The following is a 17,065-nucleotide window of genomic DNA, read 5'->3' as shown; positions in this document are numbered from 1 at the left end:
ATGCCAAACAAAGGTGTGACAATGAGTAGCAGCCTTGCATGCCTGCTTGCTGACATATTTAAATATAATCTGGAACAAGGTTTCTTCTTAACACACGCACAATTTACTGACAAAATTCGGTATCATAAGAGACATGTGGATGACATAATAACACTTTTCAATGGTGTGTAAGAAGAACTAAATAAACTAGAAGATGAAGTGAATAATATCAGATCCACAGTTGAAGATCAGGACCACTGAAAGATTTAACATCCTGGACTTATCCCCACTCACAATAACCAGCATACCTTCAAATTGTACAGAGAACCGACTACCAGTGATGTTACCATTAACAATACCTCATGCCACTCAAACCAACATAAAACTGCATTCTTCAGGTCATCTGTAAACCATATGCTCTGCTTCTCTAACAGTGAAGAAGATGACTGGGAATAAATGAACATGCTTAAATGTATAGCCCAAAATAATGGCTATAATGCATCTTTGATAAACACCCTAGCTGAAGAAATCCAAATTAAACTCTAGGAACCACCATAACCATTGCAAACTAAGAAATAAATGCCAAAATTTGTCTGTCTTCCACTCCTTGTCAAACTGTCATATAAACTTGCATATCTTTTAAAACCACACAACAAAAATATATTCTTCCACATTTAGAAGTAGATACCTTAGGGGCTGCAAAGCAACTCAGATCGCTTGATACGGGCAAGTCTTCAGGTCCAGATTGTATACCGATTAGGTTCCTTTCAAACTACGCCGATACAATAGCTCCCTACTTAGCACTCATATACAACCACTCGCTCACCGATAGATCTGTACCTACACATTGAAAAATTGCGCAGGTCGCACCAATGTTTAAGAAGGGTAGTAGGAGTAATCTATCTAACTACAGACCTATATCATTGACGTCGCTTTGCAGTAGGGTTTTGGAGCATATACTGTATTCAAACATTATGAATCACCTTGAAGGGAACGATCTATTGATACATAATCAGCATGGTTTCAGAAAAAATCGTTCTTGTGCAACGCAGCTAGCTCTTTATTCGCACGAAGTAATTGCCGCTATCGACAGGGGATCTCAAGTTGATTCCGCATTTCTAGATTCCCGGAAAGCTTTTGACACCGTTCCTCACAAGCGTCTTCTAATCAAGCTGCGGGCCTATGGGGTATCGTCTCAGTTGTGCGACTGGATTCGAGATTTCCTGTCAGGAAGGTCGCAGTTCGTAGTAATAGACGACAAATCATCGAGTAAAACTGAAGTGATATCAGATGTTCCCCAGGGAAGCATCCTGGGACCTCTGCTGTTCCTGATCTATATAAATGACCTGGGTGACAATCTGAGCAGTTCTCTGTAATTTACCGTCTAGTAAGGTCATACGAAATCCAGTATCAGTTGCAAAGCGATTTAGAAAAGATTGCTGTATGGTGTGGCAGGTGGCAGTTGACGCTAAATAACGAAAAGTGTGAGGTGATCCACATGAGATCCAAAAGAAATCCGTTGGAATTCGATTCCTCGATAAATAGTACAATTCTCAAGGCTGTCAATTCAACTAAGTACCTGGGTGTTAAAATTACGAACAACTTGTAACCTCCCCACAAAAAAAAATAAAATAAATATTATGGATAGCGATTCTAATTTTAGTGTAACCTCATAACAAAATTGGTTCCCATTTATAACCTCCCTACAGAAATTCATTCACATTTAACCTCCACACAAAATTTGTTTCGCATTTAATGTACCCACAAAATTCATTTCTCATTTGATGTAAGCTCGAAACAGAAAAATTCCTAAACCTCGTAATAAAAAAATAAATTCAGTGACCTGGTAAATTTCGGACGACAGCAGTGCTGCGTCATGGCCCTGTGAGATCATTCTGAATAGAAAAGGAAAAATTCTTACCTCAATAAAGTCGCCAAATATCTGCTCTTACAATAAATTTTTGCGGCATAGCTTTGTGCAATGCTGGCCAATAGATTTGTCATTTATGAAAGGAAGCCACTGATTTTTCTTTTGCAACAATTAGAATGATCATGGATTGGAGAAATTAGTAAATTCTTTAAATTGAAATGAATGCTTGTAAAAAAATTACATTATATGACAAAGATTATTATTAGGACATTTTTAAAACATTTGCATGGGAGCTCAGATAACATTACTAGATATGCGCGAGGCTGCTTTTTACCTTATACAATAATACTCAGGCTCCGGCATCACTGCACTGCGACCGGCGCAGCCAACACGATACACTATACCAGACCAGAGTAAACTCCAAACTAGCGCAGACTAGCAACAACTTACTGCTACAGCTACACAGTTCCTAGTCAGTCAACACTGCTCTCTGGTCAGCGATTCTCTTATACCTTGCATATCGCAGGCAGCACATGAGCAATACATGGAAATTACATCTGCTCGGGCCTCTTACATAACCCTCCACTGGGGGGTCAAAAATTTGGCAGCGATGGTGAGTCAATTGGACTTACCATGAGCAACAAATTTTTCTTAATTAACTAAGTTTACAGTCACAGAGTATATACATATATATAAGTGCAGAACATACAATGAAATAGAGTGTACATGCACTGAGTAGAGAACATATCAAGAAATTACAAAATGTATACGCAATGAGTACAAAACATATTAACAAATGACATAAGGTGCACATGCACTGTATATATTTTTACCATTTTACAAGAACTGGTATACACAATGAGTATAAAACATGTTAACAAATGACATAAAGTGCACACACACTGAGTATAATTCTACCATTTTACAGGAACTGGTATACACAATGAGTATAAAACTTGTTAACTAATGACATAAAGTGCACACACACTGTATATATTTTTACCATTTTACAAGAACTAGGATAGGAAAGGGAAGGATTGCATCAAGGTTGTAGCACAGTAGGTTGCACGTACCTGCACTGAAAGTCCATATCTTTCTACAGAAGCACAACACCAAGTGAGACAATCTGAAGTTCTCTTCCCTGAAGTATTAATCAGTGTAGCCAAGGCACTGAAATGTCGTATTAATATTCAATGTTATCAGTTTGGTAGTACATTAGGTACACCAAACAGTGGGACCATAATAACATCTCCATCGTTCAAGGTGGTGGACAGCATGATGTGTCAACACCACACTCTTGCAGAATAAATACTCTTTCACCAACGTATAATTAGTTATAAATCCAAGTATAGTGCTCCATGATCATGAGGATGGACAGGACAAACGGATATTGCAGTAATTTCTGGTAATTAGGTCAGAAGGTGAAGGACATTAAGTCTTATGCTAGTCATAATTGAGAATTACACTAGTCTATCAACTGATTTGAGTAATTGGTGGTACTTATTGTCTAGTTACTAAACATTTCTGTACTATGTATGAAGTAATACAGAATATTATTCATAAGTCATCTGATTACAGTGAACATTGGCACTCAATTTCCAGTTACAAACCATTATTATGCATTATTCAAAAGTGATCATTCAAGGCAAGAGTTAATTAATGGCATACCATTTACATAATTCATCTAGTTATAGTAATAATTGGCACTCATTGGCCAGTTACAAACCATCGTAAATCATCATTCAAAACAAGAGTTAATTAATGGCATAGCATTAACATAATTCATCTAGTTATAGTAATCATTGGCACTCATTGGCCAGTTACAAACCATCAGAAGTCATCATGCGAAACAGGAGCTAATGAGTGTAGCATCAGGCTACTGGTATTCATATATAATAGCATGTAAGTGACATAAGACAAATTTAAAATATAAGAAACAGTGGCATTCATTGGTCAGTTACCAAGTATTCATATAGTTTTATAAAACATTATTCAGTATTATTCAGAAGTCATCATTCAAGTGACATAACAAAAATATTATCTACAGAAATTATTGGCATAGCATTTATGCATTATTACAAAACATCGTTCAGTACTACTCAGAACTCTCTTAAACTAGTAGCATTATTTGGGACTGGTAATACATTTCTTTGTGCTAGCAATGCATTGTGTTGGGATCGACAATTAATTGCTGGGGCATGAAAATATTTGCTTTAAATTATTGCTGCAAATAAGGATTAGTAACGTCATTCGTCATGAGTCAGCTGTAGCAAGGTTATGAAACAATGAGAGTATGTGTGATCACATTCATGAATGACATACACAAATGGGTAAAAAAAATGCAAGTACTAGAACAGGTGTAACGACTAACTGCTTATAGCACATTACTTTCATGAACAGCTGCTACTAGAAAAAATACGAAATGGATTATTGAGCTGAAAGAAGAAACGTATTTAATGCTGAAAAGTAGTGAACTTCGAATTAACAGGTAATGAAACATGTACTCAATATGTATGTACTGTAGCTGTCCTTTCCAAAACATTCAGTCATTATACCATGCGACATAAGACATACTGACAAAACGAACTGCAACAAATACTTAAAATAAATACATAGCATTTCTTAACTAACAGTAAGTATATAAACTTCATCATTATTCTCATCTGCAAAGAAAAACTTAAAAGTGGTGCGTTAAGTGGCCATATAAAATACTTCACTATCATCACCTGCAAAGAAAAACTTCATTATTCATATTAGCATATTCTTCATCACTATTCATCATCATTCATTATCATCTGCAAAAAAAACTCTTCATTATTCATGATTCATATTACCATTTACTTCACACGACTATTCATGGTATACAGTTTCTTATCTCTAGCATATTTCATCACTAAAACTAAGATGTGTAGTTCTGTCTGACAGCCTGCATCAATCGCCTCGTATTCTGAAAGAAAAATAATTAGTTAAGACTGCCATCATACGATGTGTATAGTATATTCTTGTTAATGCTTGTTAATTCTGATCCATTTACTCTTCGTGACGAGGTATACCCATTAAATAAAAACTGGTTTCTAGTGATATAACTAGGCATACAGGATAGCATGACAGAAACCTATTATGTCAAAATCATAGACAGTGTTCAGGTGCAAAAATGTACACAGAGTATCATAATGTAGTAGCAAAAAAAAAAAAAATGTAAAATAGTCACGATGTAGAGATATCATAAGGCAAAATGTCAAAGTCAACTGGTCTTTGTTATATCTTACAGATTTCGTAGCGCATACAAACAAAACAGGAAAACAATCATACATACATGAAAAATGGAAAATGTCCACAGTCTGATATACAACGACAAGAAAAGCGACCTGCTAATGTTACCTTGCCGGGCACTTGCCAAGGAAAAATATGATAATCATCAGTAAGTAGTCACATAAATATAATTGCATCATTGGTCATATAAAAATCAGAAAATGGCATTACAGTGTGATAAGTCATAAAGTATTTTCATTCAATAAAGGGTTTAATATTGGAGACATGGAGTTGCCTTTACATTTTCTGGTTCTCAGAGTTTCGACGTATACTACATTGGGGTGAGGAATGCTGCGAATTCGGTATGGACCTGCGTATAGAAGCTCAAATTTACTGCATCTTTTCTTTCCTCTGTTGGATAAATAGTGTGTACGTAATAATATCTTCTGTCGAATGTGAAAGTCACGGAGTGTACAAATCTGTTTTTGCTGTCTTCTCCGACGCTCTGCGGCACGTTTGATGTTGTTGAGTGCAATGTCAATTATTTCATGGTGTCGTAGTCGACGAGATGTAGGAAAGGATACTAATTTTTTAATTTTGTTAGGTGGTTCAACATTTTTCAGTATAACAGTCGGAGATAGAATAGTAGATTCATTTCGTATCGAGTTAATTACATCCTGGAATGACAGTATGTGTGTGTCCCAATCAATATGTTTTTTATGGCAGTATATTCTACATAGTTTACCAATTTATTTCATTAGACGTACACAAGGGTTCGAAGAAGCGTGATACTTGGATATATAGATCGGAGAAATGTTTCTTGTTCGTAACATTCGTGTCCATATAGCAGATCGAAACTGTGATCCATTGTCGGAAATCACTTCCAACATATGTCCTACATGAAATAGGAAATGTTTTACAAATGCTTTCGAAACTGTTTTAGCAGTAGCTTTGCGTAACGGAGTGAAGGTAACAAATTTCGAAGTGAGTTCAACAGCGACAAAGATGTAGCAAAAACCTCTATTAGATCTGGGAATCGTACCAAAAATGTCTACAGCGGCCATGTGTCTCAATTTAACAGGTACAATGGGATGTAATGGAGGAATATGTGAAGTCGTATCTGAATCAGCTTTCTGGCAGATTTTACATGACGCTAAAACTCGTCGAATACGTTTCTCCATGTTGGCAAAATAACAGTTCTGTCTCAGTATAACAAAACATTTTCTGGCTCCGTAATGTGCGTAACTTAAATAAGTATACCAAATTGATTTGTTAACAAGTTCGTCAGGAATGCATAATAACCAGTTGTTGCTGTCAGGGTGAGAGCGGCGAAACAGAATATTATTGCGTCAGTGTAACGGTTTCTAATGGTAACATTGTTCCTATCTTGCCAAAAGTGTTTAATCTCTTTCTATACGTTGTCATTACTCTGCTCCTGTGCTATGTCTCGTAATGATGCGGAAATGAAATTTTCAAATGCAACTTGTTGAATGTACATGATGCTAAAATTTGCTATGAAGAAGTTGGTTGCGATGTCTTGCTGATTGTTGCTGAGAGAACGGGACAGTGCGTCTGCTACAATATTTTGTGTACCGGGAATGTGAACAATTGTAAAATTAAATTCCTGTAAATAAAGTTTCTATCTGCTTAACCTGTCGTGTGTAAATGTTGCGGAAAGTAAAAACTGTATAGCTCTATGATCTGTGTAAACGGTAGTGTCTTCCGTAAAGAAAATGCCTAAATCTCGTAAATGCCCATACAACACATAATGTTTCAAGTTCTGTAACAGAATAATAGCGTTCAACAGGTGACAGATTGCGACTCGCAAAGGCGATGTTTTTAATTACTGTGCAACCATCTTCTTCAATTTCCTGAAAAACGTGTACGCCTAAAGCGGTGTTAGAACTGTCGGTGGCAATGGATAAATTTCTAGTAAGATCTGGATGTGATAAAAGTGGTGCATTCAGTAAAGCTTGTTTCAGATTGACAAATTCAGAATTTGCTTCGCTATCCCATGACCAAATAGTGTTTTTACCCGTCAACTGGAATAATCTAGGGGAGTCTAAAGCAGAGTAATAAACAAATTTACGGAAAAAGTTAATTAATCCCAGAAAGCTGCGTAGTTGTTTCTTCGTCGTAGGAACAGTAATGTCACGTAAAGCTTGAAGTTTTTCCGGGTCAGGCGCAATGCCTTCTGCTGAAATTACATGTCCCAGAAATTTTATAGAGGTTTTGCCAAAGTGCGATTTACTGAGATTAAATGAGAGTCCTTGTGCACGAAAAGTTCGTAACAGTTGTTCCAAAATCAGATTGTGTTCAGACCAGTTAGCTTGTGCAATAAGAATGTCGTCTGCATACGTTGTGATTCTGTCTTTTAATTCTGTCGGAAGTATAGTATTCAATCCGAGAATAAATGCGGCTGAAGAAATATACTCCTGGAAATTGAAATAAGAATACCGTGAATTCATTGTCCCAGGAAGGGGAAACTTTATTGACACATTCCTGGGGTCAGATACATCACATGATCACACTGACAGAACCACAGGCACATACACACAGGCAACAGAGCATGCACAATGTCGGCACTAGTACAGTGTATATCCACCTTTCGCAGCAATGCAGGCTGCTATTCTCCCATGGAGCCGATCGTAGAGATGCTGGATGTAGTCCTGTGGAACGGCTTGCCATGCCATTTCCACCTGGCGCCTCAGTTGGACCAGCGTTCGTGCTGGACGTGCAGACCGCGTGAGACGACGCTTCATCCAGTCCCAAACATACTCAATGGGGGACAATCCGGAGATCTTGCTGGCCAGGGTAGTTGACTTACACCTTCTAGAGCACGTTGGGTGGCACGGGATACATGCGGACGTGCATTGTCCTGTTGGAACAGCAAGTTCCCTTGCCGGTCTAGGAATGGTAGAACGATGGGTTCGATGACGGTTTGGATGTACCGTGCACTATTCAGTGTCCCCTCGACGATCACCAGTGGTGTACGGCCAGTGTAGGAGATCGCTCCCCACACCATGATGCCGGGTGTTGGCCCTGTGTGCCTCGGTCGTATGCAGTCCTGATTGTGGCGCTCACCTGCACGGCGCCAAACACGCATACGACCATCATTGGCACCAAGGCAGAAGCGACTCTCATCGCTGAAGACGACACGTCTCCATTCGTCCCTCCATTCACGCCTGTCGCGACACCACTGGAGGCGGGCTGCACGATGTTGGGGCGTGAGCGGAAGACGGCCTAACGGTGTGCGGGACCGTAGCCCAGCTTCATGGAGACGGTTGCGAATGGTCCTCGCCGATACCCCAGGAGCAACAGTGTCCCTAATTTGCTGGGAAGTGGCGATGCGGTCCCCTACGGCACTGTGTAGGATCCTACGGTCTTGGCGTGCATCCGTGCGTCGCTGCGGTCCGGTCCCAGGTCGACGGGCACGTGCACCTTCCGCCGACCACTGGCGACAACATCGATGTACTGTGGAGACCTCACGCCCCACGTGTTGAGCAATTCGGCGGTACGTCCACCCGGCCTCCCGCATGCCCACTATACGCCCTCGCTCAAAGTCCGTCAACTGCACATACGGTTCACGTCCACGCTGTCGCGGCATGCTACCAGTGTTAAAGACTGCGATGGAGCTCCGTATGCCACGGCAAACTGGCTGACACTGACGGCGGCGGTGCACAAATGCTGCGCAGCTAGCGCCATTCGACGGCCAACACCGCGGTTCCTGGTGTGTCCGCTGTGCCGTGCGTGTGATCATTGCTTGTACAGCCCTCTCGCAGTGTCCGGAGCAAGTATGGTCTGACACACCGGTGTCAATGTGTCCTTTTTTCCATTTGCAGGAGTGTAGTTAAACCGAACGGTAATTTACAAAATTGATAACAGTCACCAAAAAAGAGAAATGCCGTCTACTTTCTGCAGTTCGGATGGAGCTGAATTTGCCAAAACCCCGATTTCAAATGTAATGTGGAATAAATAGCAGTACCATGAAATTTCAGTAGAAGTTCTTCTAGTGTCTTTGGGCGATCTGTTTCATTAATAATGATGTCATTGATGTGACGCGAATCAAGTACGAGGCGAAGTGAACCATCCTTTTTCTTAACAATATGGAGTGGGTTTATGTACGGACTAACTGCCGGTTCAATAATTCCTTGGTCAAGCCTAGCTTGCAATTCTCTCTTAATTTGTTCTCTGTGAATATACGGAAAGGGATAATTTTTGGCTTTAAATGTGTCGTGCTGTTTAACTTGAAATTCATACATAAAACCGGGTATAGTACCAGGGATGTTGTCAAAAACTGTAGCTTGCTGTAAAAGAATTTTGCGTAGTTGCGTGCGTTCGTCGTCAGTAATTGCACTGCTTTGTTTAACTTTATCAGAAATTATTTGTATAACGTCATAGTCGGCTTCGTCTGGAGTATTATATTTGTGTACGTACGTATCTGTGAACAATGTGGAATGACAGTCTATATTACGTGATGCAGAAATGACCTCTGTACGATTAATTGTTTGTTCTTCTGCAGATAAAGAGTGCTGAAATTCTAAAGCCAGTTGTACATTCTCATCCTTTAACATTAAATAGGAGTTTTGAAAGTCAACAATTGCGTCATGTTGTACCACAATATTCGTACCTAAAATAATGTCTGTTGTCAATAAGAGAACAATCCAAAAATTTGAGTGAAATGTATGACCTGCAATACAAAATGATAAATGTGTCTGTAATTTTACATCTACTACTTTACCAGATACTGCTCCTTTTACTTTAGTTTTGCCTAATGGTAACGTAGGATAGGTATTCTCTTTGTTACATTCGTTGAAAGTTTCCTCATTTCTATCTGACATAGGTGATCCAGAATCGATTACTGCTGAAAATTTGGATGATCCAATCTTTACTTAAATGACAGGGTGTGAAATGGTTTTTTGAATAACTGGTCTCTCCTGCAAAAGAGTGTCTCGGATGTCGTCAAAAGTAATAACATTTTCGTGAACAAGATTCTGCGTGTCAAAAGTATTGCTTGCCTTGCTGGAAGATGCAACCTATACTGTATCTAGTCAAATTCTTTCTGACTTACTGTTATTTGCGGGAGGATGCTGTGTCATTTCAACTATTTGTACTGTTCTGTTATTTCGTCCTGGCGTATTAGGTTCGGGATGATATCAACTGTCTGTTTCATTAATGATAATCTGCTGTTGCGGATGATTCTGCTGCTTGTAAGACCGACTGTTATTGAACGTTGTGAAAATTGTGCTCATTACTTTTACGTCTGTCATGATAGTTATTACTATACGGCGCGTTGCGGTACGAGTTAAAATGATGTGTTTTCTGTACGTAGTGATTTCCTTATTGCTGTGCGTTGCTATTTGGTGTGGCCCACGCAATACGTGTAGGCGGTGAAACATTAAAGCTTGGTTGACCTTGCAGACTACATTGTTGGTTAGGTATGCTAACCGGTTGGTTTTGTTGTTGTTGTGGGGAAAAACCCTGTATTGTTGCCAAAATGCGTCTGCGATAGCTGAAAATTTTGTACACACTGATGATTACTCTTCTGTCTTTCATTAAAATTACACTGGTAGTTTCCGAGTGTCTAATGAAAATTGTCAATTTCGGTAAAACTTGTCGTATCAGGTTTTCTTTACTCATACGTAATTCTAGATAGATCGATAGTTGAAGAGCTGTTTTGATAGATATAAAGGATAGTAGAAGAGAAGGCATCAGTGCAGAAAACAAAAGATGAAATAGCACTACTACGGCTCGGGGCCCTGTGCACGCTACGGCCCATGTTCATCGAAGTGTATTGAATCCCCTGAGGTCTCTTACGCGCTGCAAATAAATTTTAGTTTCTGCGTTACAGGCAATGCCGATGAAAATTCAAAAACAAATTGTCGTATCCAGTCCAAAGCGTGACATTGTGTTCTGTCATTTTTATATACCTTAAATTTCCTCACGGTTAGAAAGTGCTTGTAATCAAAATTATCGTCTCTGAGTGGCTGAGTATGATCAGGATTGTATGAGACTCTATTTGCCTGTGTCTGTTCGGAATCTTCTAAGTTACGTACTCTCTGTAAATTACCTAAATTACACATGCCGTGTGAGTGTGAGAAATGTTCAGAATGTGGCGTATGCTGTGCCGTGTTAGAGGCTGAAATATTTTTCATCTCTGTCACTTCGTGCTGTAAAGATGACAATTTTCTACGTAATGTATTATTAGACCAACCTATCTCACTGATCGTCTGCTGTAAATTTTGGAATTCAGGTGTTTGATTAAACGAAATCGGTGAAGTATCCTCTGAATTGCTGTCATTATTACTTTCGATAACGTCAATACGACTGGCCAATTCATCATATTTTTCAGTCAGTACTTTTACCTGATCATCGTTTTTAGTATTACAAGCATTAATTTGTTTTTGTATTTTACGTGTGGTTTTGTTCAATTCCTTAACGTCTGCCTTGATGGCATCGGGATCCTGTATTATTTCTAATTGTTCAAGTATGTCAGTCACTGTCTGAAAGTCTACTGTGTGTGTGTCTGTTTTTGTTTTAAGATCAGAGATTTCATCATGTAATTTGGTGTTCAACTGTTTGATTTCAACCGATACTGTAGCAATATTGTTATCTACGTATGTTTTTGCTTTCGTAACAATTTACGCTTATCTTCCTGTCTTTGTGCAGAAATTGTTTCCATGACTTGTTGCTTTACTTTATTCTGTTCCTGTATAAATTTACTGTAACGTGTTTCACGGTTATGTATGTGTTAATTAAAACGTTCGTCAATTTGGCTGTTCTGTTGGTCAAATTTCGCGTCTACTTTCGCATCCAGTGTGCGTGAAAGTTCTGATGACATTAATTTAAACTCGTCGCGAAATTGTTTTGCGTTTTCAGAGCATTGTTTAGCGGCTGCACTAATTTCATCTCTAAGTAATTTAGTTGTGGCTGCATGTGTATTACTTAATTCTTGAGCCACAGATCTAATTTCTTCACTACTACTCCTAGCACAAGCCTTAATTTCCTCACGTAATTGTTCTTTAGTATCATGACATTGCGCGACAACGGCTGTAATCTGTTCACTAAGTGGTTTGTTCTGTTCATTAAGTTGTTTGAAATTGTCGTCTTGTTCCTTCTTAGACTGTTTGAGATTTTCATTGATTTGTTTGTAATTGTTATCTTGTTTTTCATTGAATTGTAGTAATAATGCTACAACTAGATCCAACCCAAAATTAGCGACTCTGTTTTCTATGTTGTGTGTTGGTGTATCTACATTTGTCATGTTTTGTGTAATCATCTGGTCATTTTCTGATTCTTGAAAGTGTTCGCCAATTGGATGTGCACTGTTGGTCACTACACCGGAATCAAATAAATCTGACATATTTTGTCTATATTGTTCACCTTCGTTAGCAACAATTATCTGTTCCTTACGTAAATTTTGTAAATTAGGCGTGTCAAACTGGACAACGTTCATTCTAACGAAACGTGCCACGTCAACAGTTGTTACATTTACTGTGGACATAATTGAGTTTGTTTGTTCATCATTAGGATCAAAATCATTACTAGTGGTCGGCAGGCACTGATTATCTGTAATTAGTGGATTATAATTACTACACTGAGTGTCGCAAGTATTATCGGTCAAATTATTCGAGTCGGCTATTTCACTCATTCCACATCGTGATGTACTGTTAACAGTTTTTCGCGGCATTTTTCACAAATCAAAATTAAGTACAAAATGAAACAAAGACAAAGCGAAATGGAACAAACACAATTACAACAAAGAGCAATAAATTGCCGATGATCCGTGAAAGAAAAAGTGACAAGTTAGTAAATGTGTTGCGCCAGATGCAAACTACATTTAAGTAAATAAGAGCAGATTTATGACTACTTCTCAGAGATTCACAAAGAAATACGATCCTCGCCGGTTGTCGCCAAGTGTAACCTCCCCACAAAAAATAATAAAATAAATATTATGGATAGTGATTCTAATTTTAGTGTAACCTCATAACAAAATTGGTTCACATTTTTAATCTCCCTACAGAAATTCATTCACATTTAACCTCCACACACAATTTGTTTCTTATTTAATGTATTCACAAAATTCTTTTCTCATTTAATGTAAGCTCGAAACAGAAAAATTCCTAAACCTTGTAATAAAAAATGAATTCAGTAACCTGGTAAATTTTGGACGACAGCAGTGCTGCGTCGTGGCCCTGTAAGATCATTCTGAATAAAAAAGGAAAAATTCTTACCTCAATAAAGTCGCCAAATATCTGCTCTTACAATAAATTTTTCCGGCACAGCTCTGTGCAATGCTGGCCGATAGATTTGTCATTTATGAAAGGAAGCAACAGATTTTTCTTTTGCAACAATCGGAATGATCATGGGTTGGAGAAACTAGTAAATTCTTTAAATTGAAATGAATGCTTGTAAAAAAATTACATTATATGACAAAGATTATTATTAGGACATTTTTAAAACATTTGCATGGGAGCTCAGATAACATTACTAGATATGCGCGAGGCTGCTTTTTACCTTATACAATAATACTCAGGCTCCGGCATCGCTGCACCGTGACCGGCCCAGCCAACACGATACACCATACCAGACCTGAGCAGACTCCAGACTAGCGCAGACTAGCAACAACTTACTGCTACAGCTACACAGTTCCTAGTCAGTCAACACTGCTCTCTGGTCAGCGATTCTCTTATATCTTGCATATCACAGACAGGGCATGAGCAATACATCGAAATTACATCTGCTCGGACCTCTTACAAACTTCAGTTGGAAGGACCACATAGATAATATTGTGGGGAATGCGAGCCAAAGGTTGCGTTTCATTGGCAGGACACTTAGAAGATGCAACAAGTCCACTAAAGAAACAGCTTACACTACGCTCGTTCGTCCTCCGTTAGAATATTGCTGCGCGGTGTGGCATCCTTATTAGGTGGGATTGACGGAGGACATCGAAAGGGTGTAAAAAAGGGCAGCTCGTTTTGTATTATCACGTAGTAGGGGAGACAGTGTGGCAGATATGATACGCGAATTGGGATGGAAGTCATTATAGCAAAGACGATTTTCGTCGCGGCGAGATCTATTTACGAAATTTCAGTCACCAACTTTCTCTTCCGAATACGAAAATATTTTGTTGAGCCCAACCTACATAGGTAGGAATGATCATCAAAATAAAATAAGAGAAATCAGAGCTCGAACAGAAAGGTTTAGGTGTTCGTTTTTCCCGCGCGCTGTTCGGGAGTGGAATGATAGAGAGATAGTATGATTGTGGTTCGACGAACCCTCTGCCAAGCACTTAAATGTGAATTGCAGAGTAGTCATGTAGATGTAGATGTAGAATAAAATACAAAATAAAATTCATCACAATAATATATCCACTGGAGATTGGCATAGAAATTCAGGCTTATACAGACCCGCATGCTCTCTCCTTGCTTCTACATAGGCCAAACAGGGAGGAATTTTGCAACCCACTACAAAGAACATATGGATGCCAATAGACTCAAAACCTTAAATAAGTCCAGTTTTGCTTCTCATGTCGTTAATCATGAACACTCTGTTGGTAATATCAATGACAATCTTTCTGTGACACACACTGCTGAGAAAGGAATACAGCTAGACCTCCTTGAACAATTAGAAATGTTGTGCACAAACTAAAATCACCCCCAAATATCCTGAATGAACAGAATGAGTCAGCACAAAACCTTCTCTTCCAGAATTTCCGGGATATCCTGGCACCAAAACCACAAAAATGGCAATACATAAATCTTATTCTTTATATCATGTAATAACTATGGTATTCTGCAACTTACAAAAAGTTATTTTTGGCAATAGAAAGACACTCCTGCAGCTAGCAACATTTACTGAAGCATAAAATCTTTATGAGTATTATTTGTGACGCAAGGCAATGCATCTCTTATATACATATATATATATATATATTTATTGTGTAGTAAACAGACTATCATATTCATATTCTTTGTAAAAACATCGAATGTTTACATACTGTGACTCAGTGTAAAACCAAGTGGAGCTAAACACTGTGTATATTTGTGTACATAGCTTAATAATGCTTATTATAAGAAGCAATGTGATGTGGATACCACTAGGCAGTGTACTGTAAGTATCTAAAACCTAAAATACCTTTGGGTCCGTAAATGTTTCGTCACCGATCACTAAATTTCCGTCATTTTCGGCAGCAGCACCAGCCCTATATCTAGCTAAATTTAGTCCCCTACACGTGAACTGATGTTTCAATCTGCTAAATCTCTTGTAAATAGTAAATTTATGTTCACAGTACCACTAACAGTAACATAGCAAATCTTATGTATCACTTCTGATGTTGAATCACATGAACTGGTGGAGGAGTGTCTGACAAGTTTTCTGTGCGTGATTTAGAGCAAATGTTGGAAATAATCTACAAAGAATAAAAGACGTAAACAGCCGTTATATATCAGGATATTGCGCGAACGAAGAATAATTAAGATAAATGTGTCTGTACTGAAGTGAATGGGAATGAAACAGTACCACTGTCGGCGCCATAACGCCAACAGAGTACTGTGGGAGTGGTTATGTTTGAAATGTCAGTTCCTGGACCGCAGTAATTCTTCAAGTAATTCACCAGCGAGCGGTAATGAAGACGCACTACTGCTAGTTGAATGAGGGCCGTGGCTGACGAGGTGGAGGAAGGCCGGTTTTTGCAAGAGCAGCTGGGAACCTGATTGCGGCGTGCGGGAAGAGAAGACGCGGTCGGCACTGCGCGTGTTCTTGCAGAGTTGTGCGGCGTGCTGTGTTAACAAGGCGAGCGCACGTGTAATTGCAGCGCGCGCCGTGTTGACGCCCCCCATCTGTGGCCGCTGCCGCCACGGAAACAGACAGCCTCCTGATGGAACCATTGTGCTCGCTGGAATGAAAGGGGCGGGCAGAAGACATTCTGCCGGGGAGGGCGACTTCTCATGCGCGCCGTGTTTGTTGCGGCGTCATTCAGTGGGAGACGGAAAGACACCAACGAACGCCTTACATTTGACTGTCGTTATCCTCAGCAAGGAACCACTTGATTGCGACGTCACAAGTTCAACCTTTACTAACGCTTATTTGGAAGAGTTAACAAATATGACAGGAAAAGTATTAGCTGCTAATGATTGACCACGAGCATCAGGGGGACAGCAGAATATGAGTGTCTGGGAGGTCCAGAGATCAATCTTATATAGGATGTACGTATTACACTTCACAAAATGGACATCGTCGACATTCAAGAAATGTTCAAAACAAACGACTGATGGTTCAAATTGCTCTGAGCACTATGGGACTTAACAGCTGTGGTCATCAGTCCCCTAGAACTTAGAGCTACTTAAACCTAACTAACCTAAGGACATCACACACATCCATGCCCGAGACAGGATTCGAACCTGCGACCGTAGAAGTCGCGCGGTTCCGGACTACACACCGAATGAAAAATGGCGTGCCGCAGTGATCACAAGGATTCCCACCATCAAGATCGATGTCGGATTCCGTGGGAGTTACAAACTGTGATGGTCATTTAGCTAGGCACCCACTCTTAAAGAATACATATAGAACCATACTGGTGTAGCGGGGTGATGCGAAACGGTGGAATGCGATGGCATTCGATCGCATGCGAAACAGTCGGTCGTGGATTTTATCGTGAAGCTGGCTATCCTTTAAGGTGGAGCTGCAGATAGTGCGATAATATGTTTAATACTTACGGAGAAAAACGAACATTCAGAGGCAGAATTTTTCCAGCGGTTCTAGGTGGTATGAATTACCATGTCCCACACTTTTCAGGTGGGATCTTGCTGTAGAGAAGCATGCTTTTCACACGCAGACCAGAAATGAAACAAAAACAAGTTATTTTGACCAGTTAATGGGCAAACGCAGTGCTCATTCCATGGTTATAGTTCTCTTACACCCATGTCCCCACTCTTACTCACTGTGATGTAAGTTTTCCGTACT

This window comes from Schistocerca cancellata, chromosome 7, assembly GCF_023864275.1.
Source record: "Schistocerca cancellata isolate TAMUIC-IGC-003103 chromosome 7, iqSchCanc2.1, whole genome shotgun sequence".
Taxonomy (NCBI): Eukaryota; Metazoa; Arthropoda; class Insecta; order Orthoptera; family Acrididae; genus Schistocerca; species Schistocerca cancellata.
This window is presented reverse-complemented; position numbering follows the sequence as displayed.